General features: G+C 38.8%; 1 protein-coding gene across 1 annotated transcript in view; it reads right to left on the bottom strand.

The window, feature by feature from the left end:
• The window catches only part of LOC102693626 (monocarboxylate transporter 2), a 44,081-nt gene extending 36,913 nt beyond the window's left edge, over positions 1–7,168 (bottom strand). The window contains exon 1 of the mRNA XM_015353003.2: positions 6,869–7,168. The gene's annotated coding sequence lies outside the window, so the exon portion shown is untranslated. The remainder of the gene's footprint in view (positions 1–6,868) is intronic.
• Positions 7,169–21,318: the final 14,150 nt, after the last annotated feature.

Genomic DNA, 21,318 nt, shown 5'->3' on the forward strand with positions numbered 1-21,318 from the left:
AAGCCTAGGTCACCGACTCTGACAGGGATTCCCCAGACCGCACTGCAAACCTGGGAAAGCAATTCTGGGGTGACGGAGGTTATCTAGACAGGGACCTTTTTGCTTCAATCAAACTCCCAAACTCCTAGGATTGTAAAACTCCTGAAAACTGCTTGGCAGCTGTAGGCTTGCAGTGACCTCAACAGAATATCAATTTGTTCTCCAATATGGGCTAATTCTCCGGTCAGATTTGTCAACACATGACTGACTCTGGTATGTGAGTCCTCATTCTCCTTGTGCAATATAGAAGTGATTATAGGAAGGGCAAATAAATAAATCTTAAATAAATGATTGCAGATTACATAGGTATGTCATAATAAGCCCTCAGTTAGGAATGCACTATTTTTCTTGATACAGTATGTCGCATTTGTCTGGTATCCATAGGCATCTTGTGTGTGTCTTCCAAATTGATAAAACCACAATGCTAAAAAAACTGACATGCATTTGAAAAATTTACATGTACGCTTATGTAATAATTTGCACACTAACATGGAAAAACATTGTCTCTACTGTATGTGAAATATACTAGTGCCTATAACCAAATTGTCTAAAAAACTTAAACTGAATACTTTTCATATTTACAAATAATGTTGATATCGGAGTTTATATTTTACAAGAAGTGTACCAAAAATTTCTAAATAATGTAGCTGTCACGATTATAGTCCCTCCCCCTTAATGGCGCTCCGGCTCTTTTGCTTTTGAGTTGATTTCATGCACCTGCCCCCGGTTCCTGCCTCCCTATAAGAGCCAGACACGCACTCTATTCCGGGCTCTGCATTGGTTCCCGTACCAAGCGAGTCCGGGATCTGAGCGTCTGGTCCCATTCCTCCTTTTTCCTCCCGACCCTCCACCGGATCCCGCTCCGGTTTTTAATCCTGTTTGTCCTCGTCCTGGATGGACCGCCCGGCTTTAGACATTTTGCCTTCCTCTTGGATTTCCCATTGGACTCTGATTTGGATTGTTTTCCCCGGACTCATCCCCCAGAACATCTGTGCACCATTGACACGCCCCGTTTTCATTCCCAACTCCCACGTGCTTTTTCCCCCGTGTTTTCCTCACTCTACCCCGGATTGTGTCGTCTGCACAGGGTCTGGAAAGAATGCTTTCATGACAGTAGCCCCAAAAGATTTGGAAGTATTTCTGCTTATATATGAATTCTGCATTAACAATAACACTTGAAAACATGACACAGATGACCTAAAGTCTATTATAGAGCTATTCATCTGTAAATGAAATGTCTGTTTTTCTGTTTTGTGTTTTAGAGACAAAATATTGTTCTTTCAACTAAAAAAACAAGCTTTGAAATACATTTCATTCTCAGATTGATTTTCATCTGTGGCCTGGGTGTTGAGCATATTTCTGTATTTCCATGTACTGTACATGATAAAACACTGGGCGGCATGATGGTGCAGTGGTTACCATTGCTTCCTCACACTGCTGGGACCCTGGATTCAATTATGGACCTGAGGTGGTATGAAGTGATACTGTACATTTTACCTGTGTTCAAATGGGTTTTCCCCAGGAGCTCCAGTTTCCTCCCACGGTACAAAGACATACTGGCAAGTTAACTGACTCCTGCAAAAACTGGACATGATGTGTGCATCTCTGTTTGTTTCTGTGTGTACCCTGTGATGAAACGGTGTCCCATTGAGGGTATATCCTGCCTTGTTTTGAACAAAGGAAGAATGTACCACTCCACATATATATCACCCCAGGGGATAGATGCTAAAACATTAGGCACAAGTCTGCTACTTAATTCATTCAACATTATTGTATTGCTTAGTTTTAACTCTCAGTTGGAAGTTCTGATATTTTATGTTTATAGTTTATTTTGGGAAGACAAAAAATAAACAATAGTTTTAATGTTACACAGTGTGCATATTGAGCAAAGTACTTGTAGAAAATACAAAGAATTCTGATTGTGATTGCTATCCCATTCCAATTTTTATAATACTAAAAGGCAAAGTCAGAATGTCTAACTTCTTTCCCTGCAAATAATATCTTTCCCTTAATTGGTTATAACAATAGAAAATAGAATAAAATAGAAAAGTGTAAAAATAGCATTCAAATTCTTACATCTAAAGCATATTTTATAGTTATAGTTTGTTTTCTTTCTCATAACAACTGAAACCTCCCATTATAATGTTGTTATTCATGCCCAGCCCTTTAAGTTTCCAATACAATAGCTGTTTAACTTGTTTTGCTTGGCAGCAAGCCTCCTGCTGACTGAAGGAAGTACACAGAAAAAATATAACCTACAATTGTAGGTTCACTTAAGTGGAAAAGTCTGACAACATGCACTTACTGGACACTTAAATTAGAAGTGTATAACAAAAAAGAAAACGAAATTCCTTTACATATGCGGTATCGTAAGAATATCCTGCACACACATATGGTGAGATTGATGCATGTGAAAAGTTTTCACAATGATCTGCATTTGTATGAGGAGATAGGAACCATGTGGTCGGAACTTGTTACGAAATGTGAAAGTTCTTCCAAATTAAAATAAGGAAAATTCAGGACCATGGACAGCAAACTTTTATTTACGAAGAAAATAAAGAAATTAAGTTATAATTTTAGTAATTTATTCACGTGAAACTCTATTTATACTTCTATCTATTACAACAACCATCTAGATATTAGAAGTCTCTTTGCCTTATTCTAACTACAAATTTTAAACTAATGTACAACTGAATCATACAGTGCCTTGCGAAAGTATTCGGCCCCCTTGAACTTTTCAACCTTTTGCCACATTTCAGGCTTCAAACATAAAGATATAAATTTTTTATTTTATGTGAAGAATCACCAACAAGTGGGACACAATTGTGAAGTGGAACGAAATCTATTGGATTTTTGAAACTTTTTTAACTAATAAAAAAATGAAAAGTGGGGCGTGCAAAATTATTCGCCCCCCTTGCGTTAATACTTTGTAGAGCCACCTTTTGCTGCGATTACAGCTGCAAGTCGCTTGGGGTATGTCTCTATCAGTTTTGCACATCGAGAGACTGAAATTCTTGCCCATTCTTCCTTGCAAAACAGCTCGAGCTCAGTGAGGTTGGATGGAGAGCGTTTGTGAACAGCAGTTTTCAGCTCTTTCCACAGATTCTCGATTGGATTCAGGTCTGGACTTTGACTTGGCCATTCAAACACCTGGATAGGTTTATTTGTGAACCATTCCTTTGTAGATTTTGCTGTATGTTTGGGATCATTGTCTTGTTGGAAGATAAATCTCCGTCCCAGTTTCAGGTCTTTTGCAGACTCCAACAGGTTTTCAGCCAGAATGGTCCTGTATTTGGCTGCATCCATCTTCCCCTCAATTTTAACCATCTTCCCTGTCCCTGCTGAAGAAAAGCAGGCCCAAACCATGATGCTGCCACCACCATGTTTGACAGTGGGGATGGTGTGTTGAGGGTGATGAGCTGTGTTGCTTTTACGCCAAACATATCGTTTTGCATTGTGGCCAAAAAGTTCGATTTTGGTTTCATCTGACCAGAGCACCTTCTTCCACATGTTTGGGGTGTCTCCCAGGTGGCTTGTGGCAAACTTTAGACCAGACTTTTTATGGATATCTTTGAGAAATGGCTTTCTTCTTGCCACTCTTCCATAAAGGCCAGATTTGTGCAGTGTAAGACTGATTGTTGTCCTATGGACAGACTCTCCCACCTCAGCTGTAGTTCTCTGCAGTTCATCCAGAGTGATCATGGGCCTCTTGGCTGCATCTCTGATCAGTCTTCTCCTTGTCTGAGCTGAAAGTTTAGAGGGACGGCCAGGTCTTGGTAGATTTGCAGTGGTCTGATACTCCTTCCATTTCAAGATGATCGCTTGCACAGTGCTCCTTGGGATGTTTGAAGCTTGGGAAATCTTTTTGTATCCAAATCCGGCTTTAAACTTCTCCACAACAGTATTACGGACCTGCCTGGTGTGTTCCTTGGTCTTCATGATGCTCTCTGCGCTTTCAACAGAACCTTGAGACTATCACAGAGCAGGTGCATTTATACAGAGACTTGATTACACACAGGTGGATTCTATTTATCACCATCAGTCATTTAGGACAACATTGGATCATTCAGAGATCCTCGCTGAACTTCTGGAGTGAGTTTGCTGCACTGAAAGTAAAGGGGCCAAAAAAAAAGTTTCAAAAATCCAATAGATTTCGTTCCACTTCACAATTGTGTCCCACTTGTTGGTGATTCTTCACATAAAATAAAAAATTTATATCTTTATGTTTGAAGCCTGAAATGTGGCAAAAGGTTGAAAAGTTCAAGGGGGCCGAATACTTTCGCAAGGCACTGTACATCTTTGTGCTTGAATTCAATGGGCCAATACACTGGGTATTCTATGGGCATTAAGTGTTCTGGCAATCTAAAGCCACTGGTTTCTCTGCCACCTGAGATAAAGGCTAATTGCAATAGAATCAAGGTTCTGTTGCTAAGATTTGTTTTAGGCAAGATGGTAAAAACAGTCATTACAAGCAGGTTATTTATACTCAAGCAAAAAAAAAGTTGTTGTTGTGTCAAGACCTGCAGTTGTGCAGAATTATTGGAATTTTTTAAGAATAACTGGAAGATGTATAATTGAATAAGTATTCAACCCCTTTGCAATGACACTAACACTAACTAACAACACAGTTCAGTTCAGTGCAAAAGAATAGTTAGAAATATCGCGGGAATTGTGTAATGGGTTCTGACTTATTTCATTTAAGTGGTTTAACATAACCAGGATCAATTCAACTGTCACCATGTTCCTTTAGATGGATATTTTAATGTACAACTCACATATAGTGATACAACAAATCATCCATGAAGACCTTTGAGTAAAGTGAACTGTATGTGCATCATACCATTCATACACTACACAGATCAAGGAGTCCTTCTAAACTGAACTGGCAAGCTGGACACTGGTTAGAAGAGATACTGTGAAGCCAACAGTGACTTTGAAAGATCTGAAAAATTCTGAAATGGGCGTTTCTGTACATACAGAACTGTACATCAACAACATTATTGTCCTACTAATTGATTATTAGGACAACAGAAAGATGGCCTATATGGGTGAATAGCAAGATAAAACGTATTTGCAGAAAGAGACTCATTTTAAATCTTATGCGAGTTTTTCATACTGCCTGAAAAATCTCAAATGCCAAGCATAGTGGAGGAATCTTGAACAACAATAAAACGACAAGAAACATCAAGCACTCAGTGGAAGACATACTGTAGATAGCTTTAAAACATACCCAGTAGTGAATATCTTCTTTTGCTCAAAAAGATCTGTGCAATTGCAAAGAGAACTTGGAACAGGCTGCTTTCTACATTCAGCAATTTTCATCAGAAAGGCCAAAAGAAGTTAGAATAAAGAAAATTAAATCTTAATAGCATTTAAAATGACAATGATCGACACAAATAAGCAAGGTTAAACAGCAGTTGGTACTGGTGTGGTTAATCAGAAATACTAAATTCATAATATCTCACATGTGGTAGAATAGAGCTAATGAGACAAGAATTACACTGCCTATGCACAGCAAAGAGAAGAAGACACATAATGATGCATTAGTGTATTATTACCAGTATGATTCTGTGATGACAGGAAATATCATTGGTACTGCTTTCTGTTCTTATCCAGATACAGTATCTTATACAGTTATATTTTTATACAATAAATGGTCAAATTTGTCCTTGAGTGTAGTGTTACACTTATTTAATACTGTCTGCAACTTTTAAAACTGTATCATAACTGTATTTAGTATGCAATTATATAACAAATGTCCTCTTTATTAATGTCATCTTTAAATCTTTTAAAATACCTTCCATTTTTATTTATAAACAGCAATAATTGTTTACAAGAATAGGTATTAGTGTCCAGTTTTTACGATAACGCACATGTCAGTGCAAAAAAAAACACTTTAATTCTTAATTAACTTGTGTGTTAGTACATGATAGTGAGAAGATTGTCTTTAACGTAGGCCACATCGTGTATAGAAGGAGGCCTGCTGAAGGGCATGCTTAGAAAATAACACACTGATGTCCTTATTCCTAATGGATAAGAATATATATTTCCTAGATTTATAATGGGGTATTTAATTTAATTTGAATTTAACAAAAGTACATTATAAAGGACACAGCTTGAACTGTATATTTAAAACCAACCAGCTGTCCCGGAATGGAACATCCTTTGCCCCCTGCCAAGCAGCCTCACAGAGAATCATCCGATAATTATGGAGTACAATGCAAAGAACAGTCTTCCCCTTCATTCATTACCTCTGCTGTGGTTTATTTTCTCTCTCAGTACTACAAGTAATGAGGGGAGAAATACAATAGGTAAAAACGCCTTTCGATTCGCGAAGTGCAATTAGAGTACAGCACAAGCGTAACAATCTGCTGTTTGAGCAGCGTTCCCCAGGAGTGCAGAATAATGTTCTTGTTTCAAAAATGATTGGTGGTACAATCCGGATGCAACCAGTCAGTGTATGACTAATTAATTCTATAAATCTACTACAGACAGCTCTTAATGATCATTTTTTAAACATCTCATTATTAAACAGAACATTTAGGACATATGTACATTACCCAGAAACTGGACTGCTTTTTAAAACTGCCAAGACTTTCAGATGCATGATCACATTCAGATTACAATACGAGGAAAGTACGATTTCAAATATTGCAAGGTCACAGCTTTTTAATTTAGACTTTACGTTGCCACACAATGCAGTTTGTAACATGCCAATGGGCAGGCTTAAACAGTGACAACAACGCTGCAGAGTACTGGCATTTACTTAAATCGCACACATCAGTTATATGCATAAGCATGTGACGGAGGAAAATAAATGGCAAATTACCTTTATGAATGTAAGACCTGCTTTCCCTATCGTGGTCCTTGGCCGCTGACCTTGCGTGTGTGTTGAGAGAAGAGCCCGTATTAAATTTGTATAAAGTTTACGAAGGATCTGACGTAGCCTTGTGATATAGGAGGCAGTAGCGTGGTGGTTGTTGGATCACGAACAAGGAGACAAAGAGCTGCGAGCAAGACAGCTTGCATTATACTATTGCGTAGCGATGACAGCATTGGTACAGTATACTGTGTTCTACTTCTTGGCTAGACTCAAGTTTTTGCAGTCTCACGCGCGCCCAGACCTTATGCATGGGAACCAATAGTGCAAAAAAACTGTTCGAGGTTGTAACGTCATCATTGCTGTATCCGCTTTTTGTTTCGCTGCCTCCTTTTTTCATAATGACTTACTGTACATGGTTGCCTAAAATAACTGTTGTTCAAAAACTGTACAATACAACGTATGAAAAAACATTAAGCCACAGAAAGAAGTAACGTATACTGTATATGTACCAGAATAATGTATATAGTACCGCACACGAGTTTCGGTAGAATTTGAAGAATATAATTTGAAAATATGCAAAACAAGGGGAAAACATTTAGTGTGCATACGTATGCAGACATACATCATATTGCTGCAAGATACACGGGTTTGCGATCTATACATATTTAAAACAAGATATAAGTACAAATATTAGAGGGGAGGGACGATATACAGTATGCTGTATCTTGAACTATACAAAAGCAGCTATGAGTGTGTAACGCAACGGGGGCTCGGGCGGGCGCCCTTGCCGCATTAGGTCGGCCCCTGCACCGTCCGGGGCTCGAACCCGGGACTTCCGCGTCTCTCTGCAGCGACCTAGCCCCGTGAGCCAAAGAGAGATCTCTCTACAGCCCAGTAGCTGTGGTCCTGCTATCACAGGGAAGGGCGGTGACGTCACCCGCTCTGGTACGCCGGCTCTTACACACTGCTTGTCGGCCGTAAGCGTTACACTCTCCCCCGCTTAAATCGCCGTCCCCGGCGAAGGGCTATCCCGCCCCGCTTCTGACACCAATGTAACGCATTGCAGGTTCTTTCTCAGAACTAAAGAACAGTGGAGACGCGATTAACCAAGCACTGGCTTTATTTTACAACCACACCAAAAACCAAACACAGGATCTACACACACATGAGGAGACTGACGAACACGTACACACATTTAGGGTGGTAATTACCTAACAACACACTCTACTTTTACAGGACTACACAGGGCACTAGAATTACTAGGACATTATTTACACAGGCAGGGTCAGCCGCTGGTCATCGTGCTGACCCTCAGACTCTTCCCGGCTACCACTCCCAGCATGCCCAGCGGTACTACGAGCGCCTAGGGGCGCTTCCTCCTCACCACCAGGCGAGGGCGTTACAAGTGCTTAAGCAAATTGATGTCAGTGTTACAAGCAGGAAGAACGGAGTCGAAGTACAGTAGGTCATCTGCTTTATGAAGAGGGATTTTCTTAATTCTCAAAGACGATTTTCCTAAAGATGCTTTCTGTTAAAAATAAATTTATCAAAAATGTATACCTTCACTGCTTAGTAAGAAGAAATGAGAAATAATTGACTTTGATAATTAAAACGTTTGTGCTCCGATAGTGTTGTACTGTATATGAAGTAAAGACAGAAGGTTTACTCACTGTCCATTTGTAATAAATTCTAATGCTAGAAAAATAGTTTTCTTGATATCTTTACATTAGTGTTACATAATTGAAATAAATTGGTTACTTTGCCGTTTTTTTTTCATTTTTATTTATTTGAAGATTAAGTTGGCCACCACTAACCTTTTCATACTGTGAAGAGATGTATCAAACATCTATTCAAATTTTAGCTTAAGCCATGTAAAATAAATATGTGCTGTTAAGTAAACATGCTTATATTAAAACAAATATAATACTTAGAGTATTATATTTATTTTTTAAATAATCCCGAATTGTAAAAACATGGAATCACATACTCCAAGTCACATTTCCTGGCCAAAATATTAGGAAATATTGCCCCTTGTGAAATTAATGGACAATTTCAGTGAACAATAATACGGTACATACTGTAGTTGACTTAAGGTGTATAAAATAGACTTCTACAGGTATGTCTGTTGAAACGATAGAGTAGTATTCTGTGATATGATCCTTAAATGGGCAAATAAAAACTTAATAAAAGTTGTATGATATAATTAGTTATAGTTCATTAAATATATGCTTTGCTAGTATAATTTTTTTTTACAAAACGAACCCAGCTTACAGTAACTCAAATACTAATTACACATTGAAAGTAATACTGTTGTAATCAAGCAAATAGTTTCAGTGGAATGTGTTTAGTGTCCCTTGTTTTAGTCACAATGGGAATTAAAGAAGAAATGAATATTGTGGCACAAGTCAAAGATATGCATAAGAACATAAAAGGTTACAAAAAAGGTTTCAAAACAACTGCAGCAAAACACAATCAAAATAATAGTATAAAACACATTGAATATCCCTTTGAACATATTGAAGTCTATCATTTAGAAGTAGAAGGCATATCATGTGACCAGAAACAGTTTAAACAGATCTCAGGGTGAGTGACACCTACTGGGCCCAGTGACATCACTTCCTGCAACAACCTTTTCCCAAGAGGTCTCCATTTCAGGTATTGACCAGGCTCACAACTGCTTAACTGCTGGTTTAATTATGTTACAGTATATACAGCACCTGCCTCTGGCTGCATTATGCTATAGTTCTGACTCTTATCAGAAGGTACTCAAAATGTTGTCAAGTACTGATGGATAAAGCAAAGTACAGGAAAATCGTAGAGGAAAACTGCCTGTTCTGCTACAACAGGGGTAAAAGTTCAGCAGGACAGTGATCCAAAGCACAAGGCAAAATCTACACTGAAGTGGCTTAAGAATTAAAAAGTGAATGTCCTTGAGTGGCCCAGACAATGTCCTGACTTGAGTCTTATTGAGAATCTGTACAGACATGAAAACCTGACATTAAGTGATCCCCAAGCAATGTGAGAGAGTTTGCACCAATCTACCAAGGAAAAAGGGCAAAATGTGCACTATCCCAGTGTAAAATGTTGGTAGAGATGTACTGTACTCAAAAGACTTTCAGCTGTAATTGCTACCAAAGGTGTTTCCATCAAGTATATAGGAGGAATGAATGCGAATATATTTTTATGCAATCAACATTTTTTTTTTATTTTTCTTATCTGTTGATGCTAGCATTTTAACTTCTGTCACCTATAAAATTGTTCAATTTGAGCATTCAGAAGAAAACATAAAAATAATAAAAAATGTCTTGAAAATGTGGTCCACAATTGTTAACTCAACAAAATGGGACAATGTTGAATGGTGAATACTTTTTCAAGGTGCTGTATTTAACACACATTATATATCACATGTATGTTTTACAGGAGTCACTCAGATGCTAAGTGAAAAATGTAAAGTTCAAATAAATAAAATATTAAAATATACACATTTAGTATTATTTTTGTTACACATCTGCGATACTACTGACTGAGCTTCAGACTAGGTTCCAGATTTTAACTTGGTATACTTCATATACTGTACAGTACAGCTTGCAGATAATGCATGGTGACACTGGCACCGTATATGCAGCTTGAACCTGTTCACTTTCTGCATGATGCCAATATATGACAAGATTTAAATTATTCTTTGCAATATAGGTGAGCAGCTTATGAGACTTTGTCAATGTAAGCTGAATTTGAATTAATCACATTCATCCTGAAGACATTATATATGCACTATTTTTTGTTTGTTAAACTTATTTTATGTGACATTCAATCATTGAAGATAATACGATTATTAATATTATATTAACATCAATAACATTAGATAAAAGATAATATATTTCACTCTTCCTAAAACTCTCAGTACTCATTTTTAGCCCCCACCCAGACTGCCACTTTTCATTGTATGGTTATCTTGAAACACAGAAAAATAGCACAAACTGTAGCAACCACAAAGTGATACACTTTCCTACATGATCAGGAATACAGAATAAAAATTGGGTTTATCAGACGCACTGGAAGAACATACTGTTTTCACTCTTTTTCTTTTACAACTCTCTCCTGTACACAAATAAGTCCTTTTATCTTGTAGCATTGGTGTCTGTAAATATTGTTCTTGCTCAGATTATTTCAGATCTGTTAATTGCAAGCCTTTTAATTTAGTGTGTGGGGCTAAACTGCTTACCAGTCAACCAAATTGAGAACCTATTGAACTCTTCTGCAACAACTCATGCCTCAATATTTGCTAAACAAGATGAACCTTGCTCAGCATGTTTTCACTGCAGACTAATGACTCTAAACATAGAATCCAACTCATTCACAGCTGACAGTAAATACCCGTGCCTTCAGTTTTGAGCTTCTTTTCTTGGAATACTCTAAACTACAGCCAAAGGACTATCCTAATGTCACTATAAGAAAACCTTAATCACAGCATAAAGATCCCAGAAATAAACTGTTTTGGAAAGTTGTCAAAATAAAGAACATACAGTAACATTAAATTGGTCCTTTAACATTTAAAACAAGAGGGTCTCAACATCTGTGAGTTCAACATCAAATTCATTTATTCACCACTTGATCTGTCTGACTGGATCTTGCATGGAAAAAGAGCAGAGTGGGATGAAACCCTGCCAAAGGTTATTAAAGCTATTTTCAAATCAGCAGTGTATAAGATCGTGAGACAAATCACAGACTAGCTAGTGAGAGAACCCTCCCAGTTCTGTCAGCAGCGGGGGGAATGATAGGCTTGAGAGGACTACAGGCTCTCTGACAGTTTTATTACCCTTTTTGTTGCAGTTGGGCATGCTAATCATAGAGAATTTTTACTATTTCTCTGTATAGTAATTACAGTAATAGCCAACATACAGTAATTATAATTACTATAAATTTGTAATTACTGATGGTTTAGTTAAACAATTTTAATTAATTTAAATCCAATGCATTACTACTTTAATTACCATATAAGGAAGGGTTACTTATGTCATTTAACTATACATATTATACAGTATATGGTTGTACATCATGCAACTGTATAGCGGTGGACTTTGTTATAAAAGTGAATTTGGATATTTGCAACGTTTCTTTGCTCCAAACTCTTATAAATCTCAAGACCCTATTGTAGACAATACTTTTAACAGCGATAATGTTGTAACAGAAAGAATAAGGTTCTGGATCCCGAGATGAAGTTAAAAAGATGAGTTTATTGCATGCAAGGAACAATAAAGCTGAAGTCTTGTTTCCCGCAAGAAACAACAAAACCGAAGTATTGTTCAAAGTGCCTGTACAAACTTTAGGTTTATATAGTCCTTCCTTGCTGCTCTGATTCGTCATTCATTATTATGGTAAAGGGGGGAGGTCACATGTTTGACCAGTTTACAGCTTTTTGGCCAAATGGTCAGGGATTAGTCCCCAGGGGGTTCCCTAGCTCTCCTAGCTCGCATCTGGAATCCTTATCAGTTAACCCCCTAACTGCCATAAACTCCAGCCTTAGTAGTCTAATCTTCATGCAGAATGGACTTCAAATTAACCCCGTCTTCACATCTTATTTCATTCTCCCCTTATTAAATAGGGCATACGTCAGTACTGCCTATTTTTTACACATACAATGTCAGGGCAGATTTTTCCTTTCTAGGTGAACAGGCATGCATTGCCATGACATTGTGCATTCCACGGTTACAACAAGATGTGATTGATGTTTTCGTACAAGTTATAGTTACATTTATACACATAAAGCAATCCTAATCCTACAAATAAATAAAGTCCTACCCCAGGACCCAAACGCAGACCTCAGCCATGTGGAGATCTATTGTCAGGATCTTGGAATAGCAATATTGACCCAACTCTGATTATCATTTTTTGGCTGATAGGTATGCCAACACCCAGAATGTATTGATATCATATCCCCACTAATGCTCCTCAGGCCTAACAAGCACACTGTTGGTCCACCTTAGGAAGCATCAGACACAGAAATGGTAACAACATTCTTCTTTCTGTTCACTCTCTCAGTCTCTGATGCCGTGGCTCAGTGAAAGTGCGATGCGTGGATCCAGCGATCTCATCCTGTCACTCAGATGGCACAGTCAGTAGTTAGTGGCACTTGATATGGTCCCTCCCAGCAGGATTGCAATGTCTGGCAGGGTATCTCTTCTTCACCTACAACCACTCACCAGGTATCCGGTCATGTCTCCCCTCTTCTGGAGGTCCCCAAGCGTCCAGCACCTGTTCACAAGCCCTGTGCACCGCTTCAGTTAACAAATCTACAATATTGTAATAGAGAGTTAGGAAATTCAACAGTCCGTTAGCCAAACTTGGCCTCCAGGGAGTTTCTTTGGCTGCCAGTGATGATCTCAAATGGGCTCAGTCTCGCAGTCTCAAACTGCACAGGACCGCAGGTAGAGCATCTACCCACGGTGTTCCTTCGGTTGATATTTCCTTAGTTGGTCTTTCAGATTGTAGGTGATGGGGGCAATGTAACTTCCACCTCACCCCTAGTGAGGCGATTACAGCCTGTCACACCTTCCCAGTGTAGTATGCTCCTAGATCAGTATCCAAGGGGCAGGGCAGTCCGCACCACGGGATCATCTTTGCCATACATCTGGGTATCCGCCACAGTGAATTTCTGGCTACAAAATGGCATTAGGCTGTTAGGGCATCTGGTGTGCTGACGGCCCCACATCCCATCATCATACAACCCCACATTCTTTTCACATTTGTTCTACCCACATCCATTAGAGGCCTCAACCTGAATTCTCCCTTTTCCCCAATAGAGGTTTCACAGAGGTCTCTGACTCCTGCTCTCCCAGTGCCGCTCGCCTGGCATCTGCATCTGCTCAGTTGTTACCTTGAGTTACCGGAATTATTTATTTATTGTGTTATTTACACCTTATTTCAGCTACTTCAGTCGGCAGCTGCAAAACTACAAATCAGTTCAGAGACAAGCCCAGTATTCTTAACTGGAGTCCCTGCCGTTGTGAGAGAATCCTATTTCTCCATAGCCATCCAGATTTGTGGCCTACATGCAACAAATACATACATTATATACATATACAGTAACCTTTTAACATCTTTCTTTTTACAATCTCCCATCAGTGCTCTTAACTGGCTTGCTGCGCTGAGGCAGTGGAGGGGCATTTTTCCGATTGTTAGCACCTTGAATTCTGTTGTAACAGCTCAGCCTGTTCTCTGTTCTCCCTCATGCATCAGAGAGGACCAATCAGTAAACAGTATTACATTTTCTTAAGTTTTCACGGTCCCCCACCTTTTGGCTACAGCATCTAATGGTATAATAGTGCCTACCTCCATGCTCCTGCATCAGCACAGCTGCCCAGAACCCTTTATCCACACTTACATACTCAAAGTATAATTTCTTTAGCACATTTGTACAAGCACTAGGAATCTGTCCAAGCCCTACTTTGTCAGACATTTTCTTTTACTTCAACGGACATAAAAACTCCCTTGCTTTTACCAAGGCGTTTCATAATTTCTAACTACGAAAATTATTTAAAATGCGACACTTATCATTCAACTAGAGCTCAAAATATCACAAGGATCCTCAAGAGCACAGCAAAGACTGTATTAAAGATACTTGTTTCAGATACATGAGAATCCAGGCTTTTTTATCAATGCTTTCTTTTCCTTATACCAGATATTATGGAACAACTTCAGAAGGGTGTCAGCAGTCAGATTCCTGGAATCGGTACTTTAAAGAAAAAATACACACCAGTATTCCATTTCTCCCTAAACATTTTAAGCATCGAAGTATTTAACTAACATGTGAAATAGCGTGTAAAAAATTGGTAGTTTTAAGCTTTTCTGCTAATATAATATGAAATCACGTATCTAAAGAAATCCCTTCAGATCTCCCTTCAGATTTAAAAGGTTATTAATCATATCTTCGGTGTCGCATCTTACCAGTGCAGCTGATCTTTTGCTGCCTGGGTGGGTCAACTATCACAAGGCTTTAGAGAACCTAACATTTCTATTATCAACAAATTGTAAATTTGTAATAGAGTAAATTTTTATAGAGAAATGGAGGCTGGACAGTATGCGTTACAATATAAACATTTATATTGATTTAAATCGTGTTTTGATTTAAATCATAAACGTGTTTAAATATATGTGTTTTTTGATTCACAGTCAGACAAATGCAACATAAATTGATATCGTTGTCTTCTGAGTATCTTAATAAACTTTCAGCATAGCTTTCTACCCGTTTAGATTTATTTTTCTTGGGATTTTGGGATCAAACGTGGAAGGATTAGATTGTAATCGTTTTATTTTTCAAATATGTTTTAGAAAAGTGTAATCTATACCTGCCCAGACTGTATGACTTCCTAAACCTCGCCTTTCACTCCTGTCCTGCTCTTCCCCGCGCACCCCAGCCGGGCGCTCTTCGGCCTCTGCCCTGGACGAATGTATATTTAGATATTTACACCCAGCGCGGCACCGAGGGAACGTATGCATTTATAACTTAGTTTTTAAAATTAGTCAAGCAATATGAAGCATCTCCTTTACCTTTTAAGTCCCTTAAATACATTGAGCACATCTTTCTCACCACTTAGATTACTTTTTGATACCATCCTTACACAAAGCAGAAACTTCTTGTATTTTCCAATGACATACAGTACAAGTGGAAAGATTACAGATTTTAATCATCTTTAATTTTGTTACGTTATACGTTTTAGGAACGTTTCATCTATACAAACACCACAAAACTATTCTCGATTGTATTTCTGAATGTTATGTTACACCTACAGTAGTTCACTGCTTTAAATACATTGAATTAAGAAAGTTAGGTGTAGCACTTTAGATCTTTTTTTCTGAACCAGTGAAAATCTGATCATGTTTCTCTATAACAATAATAAAAAACTTTATTTTACATATCACCTTTAAAAGTGCCATCTCAAAGCAATACAGTAAATGGAAAACAGGTAAAAGGGACCAAAGTAAATACCAGACAAACGCAAATGTGTTTTTAATAAAATGCTTTTATTCATTCAGCAGAGAGAGAGAGAGACATCCAGCAGAGAGAGACACACACACAGATTTTCATTGACAAAAAGTAATTGTTTTTTTTACATTCCTCTTGTCTAACAGGAATGTTTTGTTTGTGGACAGACTGTCCACAAACGTGAGACTGTCTTTCTCAGACTCACATTCCCGAATATCCACCGCCCCGGTCAACAATCCTAGGAAGAACATGAAACAGCCTGTTAATAAAATTGCTACAATTTTGTTTGGTCAGTTCTTCCTCCCAGAATTTATAGATCGCATCAATCAGTTCCTGCTTTGTGAAGGGCTTAGCAGTTTTCCAAACGTAGTCTTTCAACAAATGCCAAACCATCTCTATCGGATTTAGATCTGGGGATTCGGCTGGAGTTTTCACCCAGTTCACTCCTTCTGCTACAAGCCTCGCCCTTGCTGCTGTGTGTTTCGGATCGTTGTCTTGAAAGAGACGGTGCCTTGATCCAAACTGCTCCCTGATATATGGGGCAGCATGCTGTGTGACCACGACTTCCTCGAAGAATTCATGGTCAATTATTCCTTCGAAAATAAGAAGTGGTCCCGGGCCTCTTCTAGATATACCCCCCCAGACGTGAACCTTCAGTGGATGTTTGGGCTTTGGCTTTTCCACATATCTCCCCTTTTTGCAAAATGCCATAGTTGAAAACTGTTCCAGAGCCACTGTTGTTTTGTCGGTGAAAAGTACATCCTGAAATGCCTCCCCCTGTTCAATCCATTGGAGCACTTGTTTGAGTCTTTCCTCTTTGTTTTTTAGCCTTATCATGGGGCATGTGTTGGTTTTTCTGTATCTCCATCCAAGCCTCCTGCGTACTCTTCTTATCGATGTCGGGCTAACGGTCGCACCGAGGTCAGCCCATAGCCGTCTTTGGACTTGCATCGCCGGTAGTCAGTTTGTCGATAGCTCGCACAATAGGACTTGAAAAAAAAAAGAGATCAACAGTTAGTTTTAAAAATAATGTACGTAGTTGTATTTACATGCAAGTAAGGTATTTTTAGAAATGTATTTACCTTTGAATCGTCCTCGGTTTAGATTCTCTTTGCCCCCTCTCCCCTTTATAATGTCGTCTCACTGTGCTTTCAGAAACGAAGATGTCCATCATAGCCAAATGCTGTACAATGTCCCGTGTTGACTTCCCGTTTCTTTTCATCTTCATTATTTGGTGTGAGAGAGTCTTCATTATTTTGGCCATTGTCCGTCTCCTTACCAAAGTGATACAGTGGTGCAGCTTGAATTCTGTACCTATATACTGTATGGTATGATACAGATTAAACTTACACCATACTGATGAGCTAATACCAGGGAAAGACGCTCCTATTTTATTTAAAACACAATACGCCAGGAAATGTGTCTGATGCATTAGCAAGTTAAAACAATTGCATCGAAAACCTGGGCATAACAGCATTTCCTTTTTCTGATCACTCGCTTTCTGGATACACCTCTCACCAGTTCTGTTCTTTGTTTTCCTGGTTTGCTGATTATGCCTGCTGCGATCCACTCCTACCCTCACACCTAAAGAAGACTATTTTAAATTTCTTGGTGTGGTTCATTGTGCAATTAACCCTTGTATGTGCTGTCCTTAAGGTGATATCACATAAAGGTGATATGTAAAATAAAGTTTTTTATTATTGTTATAGAGAAACATGATCAAATTTTCCCTGGTCCAGAAAAAAAGATCTAAAGTATACTAGTTTGTTACTAGTATACTTTTAATACAGTCCTTGTTGTGCTCTTGGGGATCCTTGTGATATTTCGAGATCTGGTTGGATGATAAGTGTCGCAGTTTAAATAATTTTTGGTGTTGGAAATTCTTAAATGCTCTGTTAAAAGCAAGGGAGTTTTTGTGTCCATTACAGGAAAATAAAATGCCTGACAGAGTAGGGCTTGGACAGATTCCAAGTGCATTTTTGCAATCAGCCTTATTTATGGGTTGCAATTTAAATAAAGTCAAAAACCGCGCTCAAAATGCAATTTAGAGCTTTCTGGCAAGAGGAGACACCCAAATTAATAATGTAACATGCCACTGTTTGTGCATGAACAAAGTTATACTGAGATTTCCTTAGATACGCGATTAAAAAGTTTTTTTAAAAAAAATTGAATCCCCGGCGGAACACATTCCATAAGAATCAGCGCTTTTATATATCGCCTTTAAAGGTGGCTTCTCAAAACGCTTTACAGGATAAAAACAACAATACCAGCAACAACAACAATATTGTATTTCATTGCACTTTGAAAACCAAGTAATAGCTTAACTATATGTGCAAACGTTTTATGATATGTCGCTGTTGAGAATGTCTGTGGAGTGTATCTTATTTGCCTGTCTGTCCTGGCTCTCTCGCTCGCCCTCCCCCCTCTCTCCCTCAATTCAATTCAATTCAAGGTGCTTTATTAGCATGACAGATGGGTACAATCAGTGTTGGGTATTTACTTTGCTTTGAGATTCCACTTTTAAAGGTGATATATAAAATTTTTAACTAAAATAAATAAACGTTTTAGCATAGATTACACTTTTATGAAATGTATTTAAAAAATAAAAACGATTACAATCTAATCTTTCCACGTTTGATCCCAAGATCCCAAGAAAAATAAATCTTAACGGGGAGAAAGTTATGCTGGAAGTTTATTAAGATACTTAGAAGACAACGATATCAATTTATGTTGCATTTGTCTGATTGTGAATCAAAAAACACATATATTTAAACACGCTTTTACGATTTAAATCAAAATGCGATTTAAATCAATATAAATGTTTATATTGTAACGCATAGGTGACTATTCATTGTTATTAAAATGACTTAAATTAGATCATGTTGTGGTATTTAGAAATATACATTTGTTTGGTGCGAGTAAGGTTTTATTTAATCTCTGACCAAGGGAAACGTTTCATTTTTTCAAAGAAATGTTTGTTAAAAAAGAAGTCATGGTTCCAGTAGGATTTGATCACAGACCGTGTGACGTGGGAGTCAGGAACCTAACCCACAGCGCCACTGGCAAGGTCACATGCAGAGCGCTGAAAAAGCACTACAGAAACATTATCAACAGACATGTACAGCGTGTACTATTCTTGTGTTGCGGTACATGAATATAATGATATCGTTATTAATTTCTTTAGATACGCGATTCCATATTATATTCCCTTTTAATCAAATTCTAAAAGTATGCTTGTTGACTCCTGTATCTCGTTAGTTAAAGACTTCGATGCTTAAAATGTTTAGGGAGAAATGGAATACTGGTGTGTATTTTTTCTTTAAAGTACCAAGACCAGCCATATAGTATATGTTTATGTTCCAAAATTAATATCGTTTATGGCCTTCACACACGTTACAGTATGCTCCTATTCTTTTTATGCTCAGCTACTAAGATTTCCCTTCAGTGGTAAAATTCCATATAAATATTCAATACTAAAACGGGCACAGTAAAGACGTTTACTGTCAATCTTTTTACGACAGACCAACGGACCACGAGTGCCCCTGTCGTTCAACCAATCACGTACCGCGGTACCGCACGTCATCGTGCGTCACAATGCGCGACGCCATAGCCAATTACCTCTGGTACACATGTCTGTATCGTGCACTTTGAATGACTGCATCTGTACGTTTCAGACACTCTTATATTTTCCAATCTCTTTAGTTACGTCTCTAGCCAGTCCTGCTGGCTAAACACACTTGCACCGTCATTTAGTATACCAAAACTCACAGTTACACACATACATGCCGGCACACAAATTCATAAAACACACATACACATCGAGAATATATTTTTTCTCTTCGTACCACAATGAGCTGTATTTTGTTTCACTTCTGCATTAATCCTTTTAATTCCTGACGCGCACTCCAGGTACGCTGCATTCCTAATTTTGGATGCGGTACTTATTTAGCCTACCGGTCAATATCTTCCGGTTTTGGATTTGATCGTATAGGGGAATCAGGGAAGGTAGGTGTGAGTGCGGATCCCCTCGACAGGGTGCGAGACAGTTAGAGTGATGCTGTCATCAACGGCGCCAGCCCCCGCTACATCAAGTCCTTTCCCACTTCGGGTGAGAGTACAGATCTGCGGTCGCCCTCCCTTTAAGAGGGGTGTCCCTGTTCCGTCTCTATCACACTCGTACCAGGTGTCCTCCCACTCAGACCCCCCATCTCCATATGGTCACTGTGGGAATTGATCACAATTATTTTCATTTCCTGCCTGTCTGTTCCCCTATGGCAGAGCAGGATATAATTTAGTTGACGGTTTTAACACATTAACTAGTGCAATGCGACCAGGAACTAATTCTTCCTTTAGTTTCTGATTCTCCTGCACTGCCTCTTTTCACTTTTGTTCATACTCTTTCGTAGCGAGTAAAAGTATCTTTTCTTTCATTTATTTCGGGGTTTTTTTCCGTAAACACACTTTTAAGTAATCACATCCCAATTTATCTTTTTTTTTTCATGTATCTGCCACCACTGGTGCCGGCCGCGCACCAGGGTGGCAGCTACATCCTTGTGATTTTGCCAAGTCTATACAGGCAACTTCGCCTCAAACTCCCTCTGACAAACTCAGCTTTTCCCATATTTTTCCTTCTTTTCCGCCAACTTGCACTTTTTCCGATATATAAACGGACCCTTCCACCACTTTCTCAAACCACCAGTTAGCACACGTGTTCGGTCTCTTTAAGAGTTACTTTGTCATTGTGTGAGGTAACAGCTCATACAGTAGGGGTATGCTTTCACTTGAAAAACCTGTGCAGTCCTGTACTTATTCAACTATGGGTGTCTGTTACCTCCAGATCTAAATGCCTCTCAGAGCCTTTAGAGAGGACTTACACCACACTGTTCACAGGCAAGGAACGAGACCCCGAAAACCCCCTTCCTTGATCAGTAATTCACCATCCCCAGAACGCCAGCATCGCTGCTTTTGCCCCGGGGTGGACTTACACACTGAGTTCAATCAGGGCGATTCTCGGGTCTCAACGTCCTTTAAATCCTGCTACTTAGTGCTTTGCTCTTTTATTATGAGGTGTGTTTATGTATCGTGCATGTGTATATGTTCACAAACAAGAAATACACCAGAAACATACATCTATATCTACGTGTCTGCTGCTCCCTTTAAACAGAGGAAAACACGAAAAACATACATGTATCATCTATGTCTTTCCTGTTCCCTTTAAAACAAAACAAAACAAAACAAAACAAAACAAAACAAAACCACGCCATGCCTATCCATGCATGATCAAAGTGTAGCTACTCTCAGGACCCAATCCTGAATTATATGGGCATTTAATGCACCACTCAAGCTCCAGAACCCCGGGCGCAATTAAGGCCCACACCGATTCTGAGCTTCAGAACCCCGGTCACAATTAAGGCCCACACCAGTCCTGAATTACGCGCTTACCTTAAGGCACCACTCAGCTTCAGAACCCCGG

Source organism: Lepisosteus oculatus, chromosome 7, assembly GCF_040954835.1.
Source record: "Lepisosteus oculatus isolate fLepOcu1 chromosome 7, fLepOcu1.hap2, whole genome shotgun sequence".
NCBI lineage: Eukaryota > Metazoa > Chordata > Actinopteri > Semionotiformes > Lepisosteidae > Lepisosteus > Lepisosteus oculatus.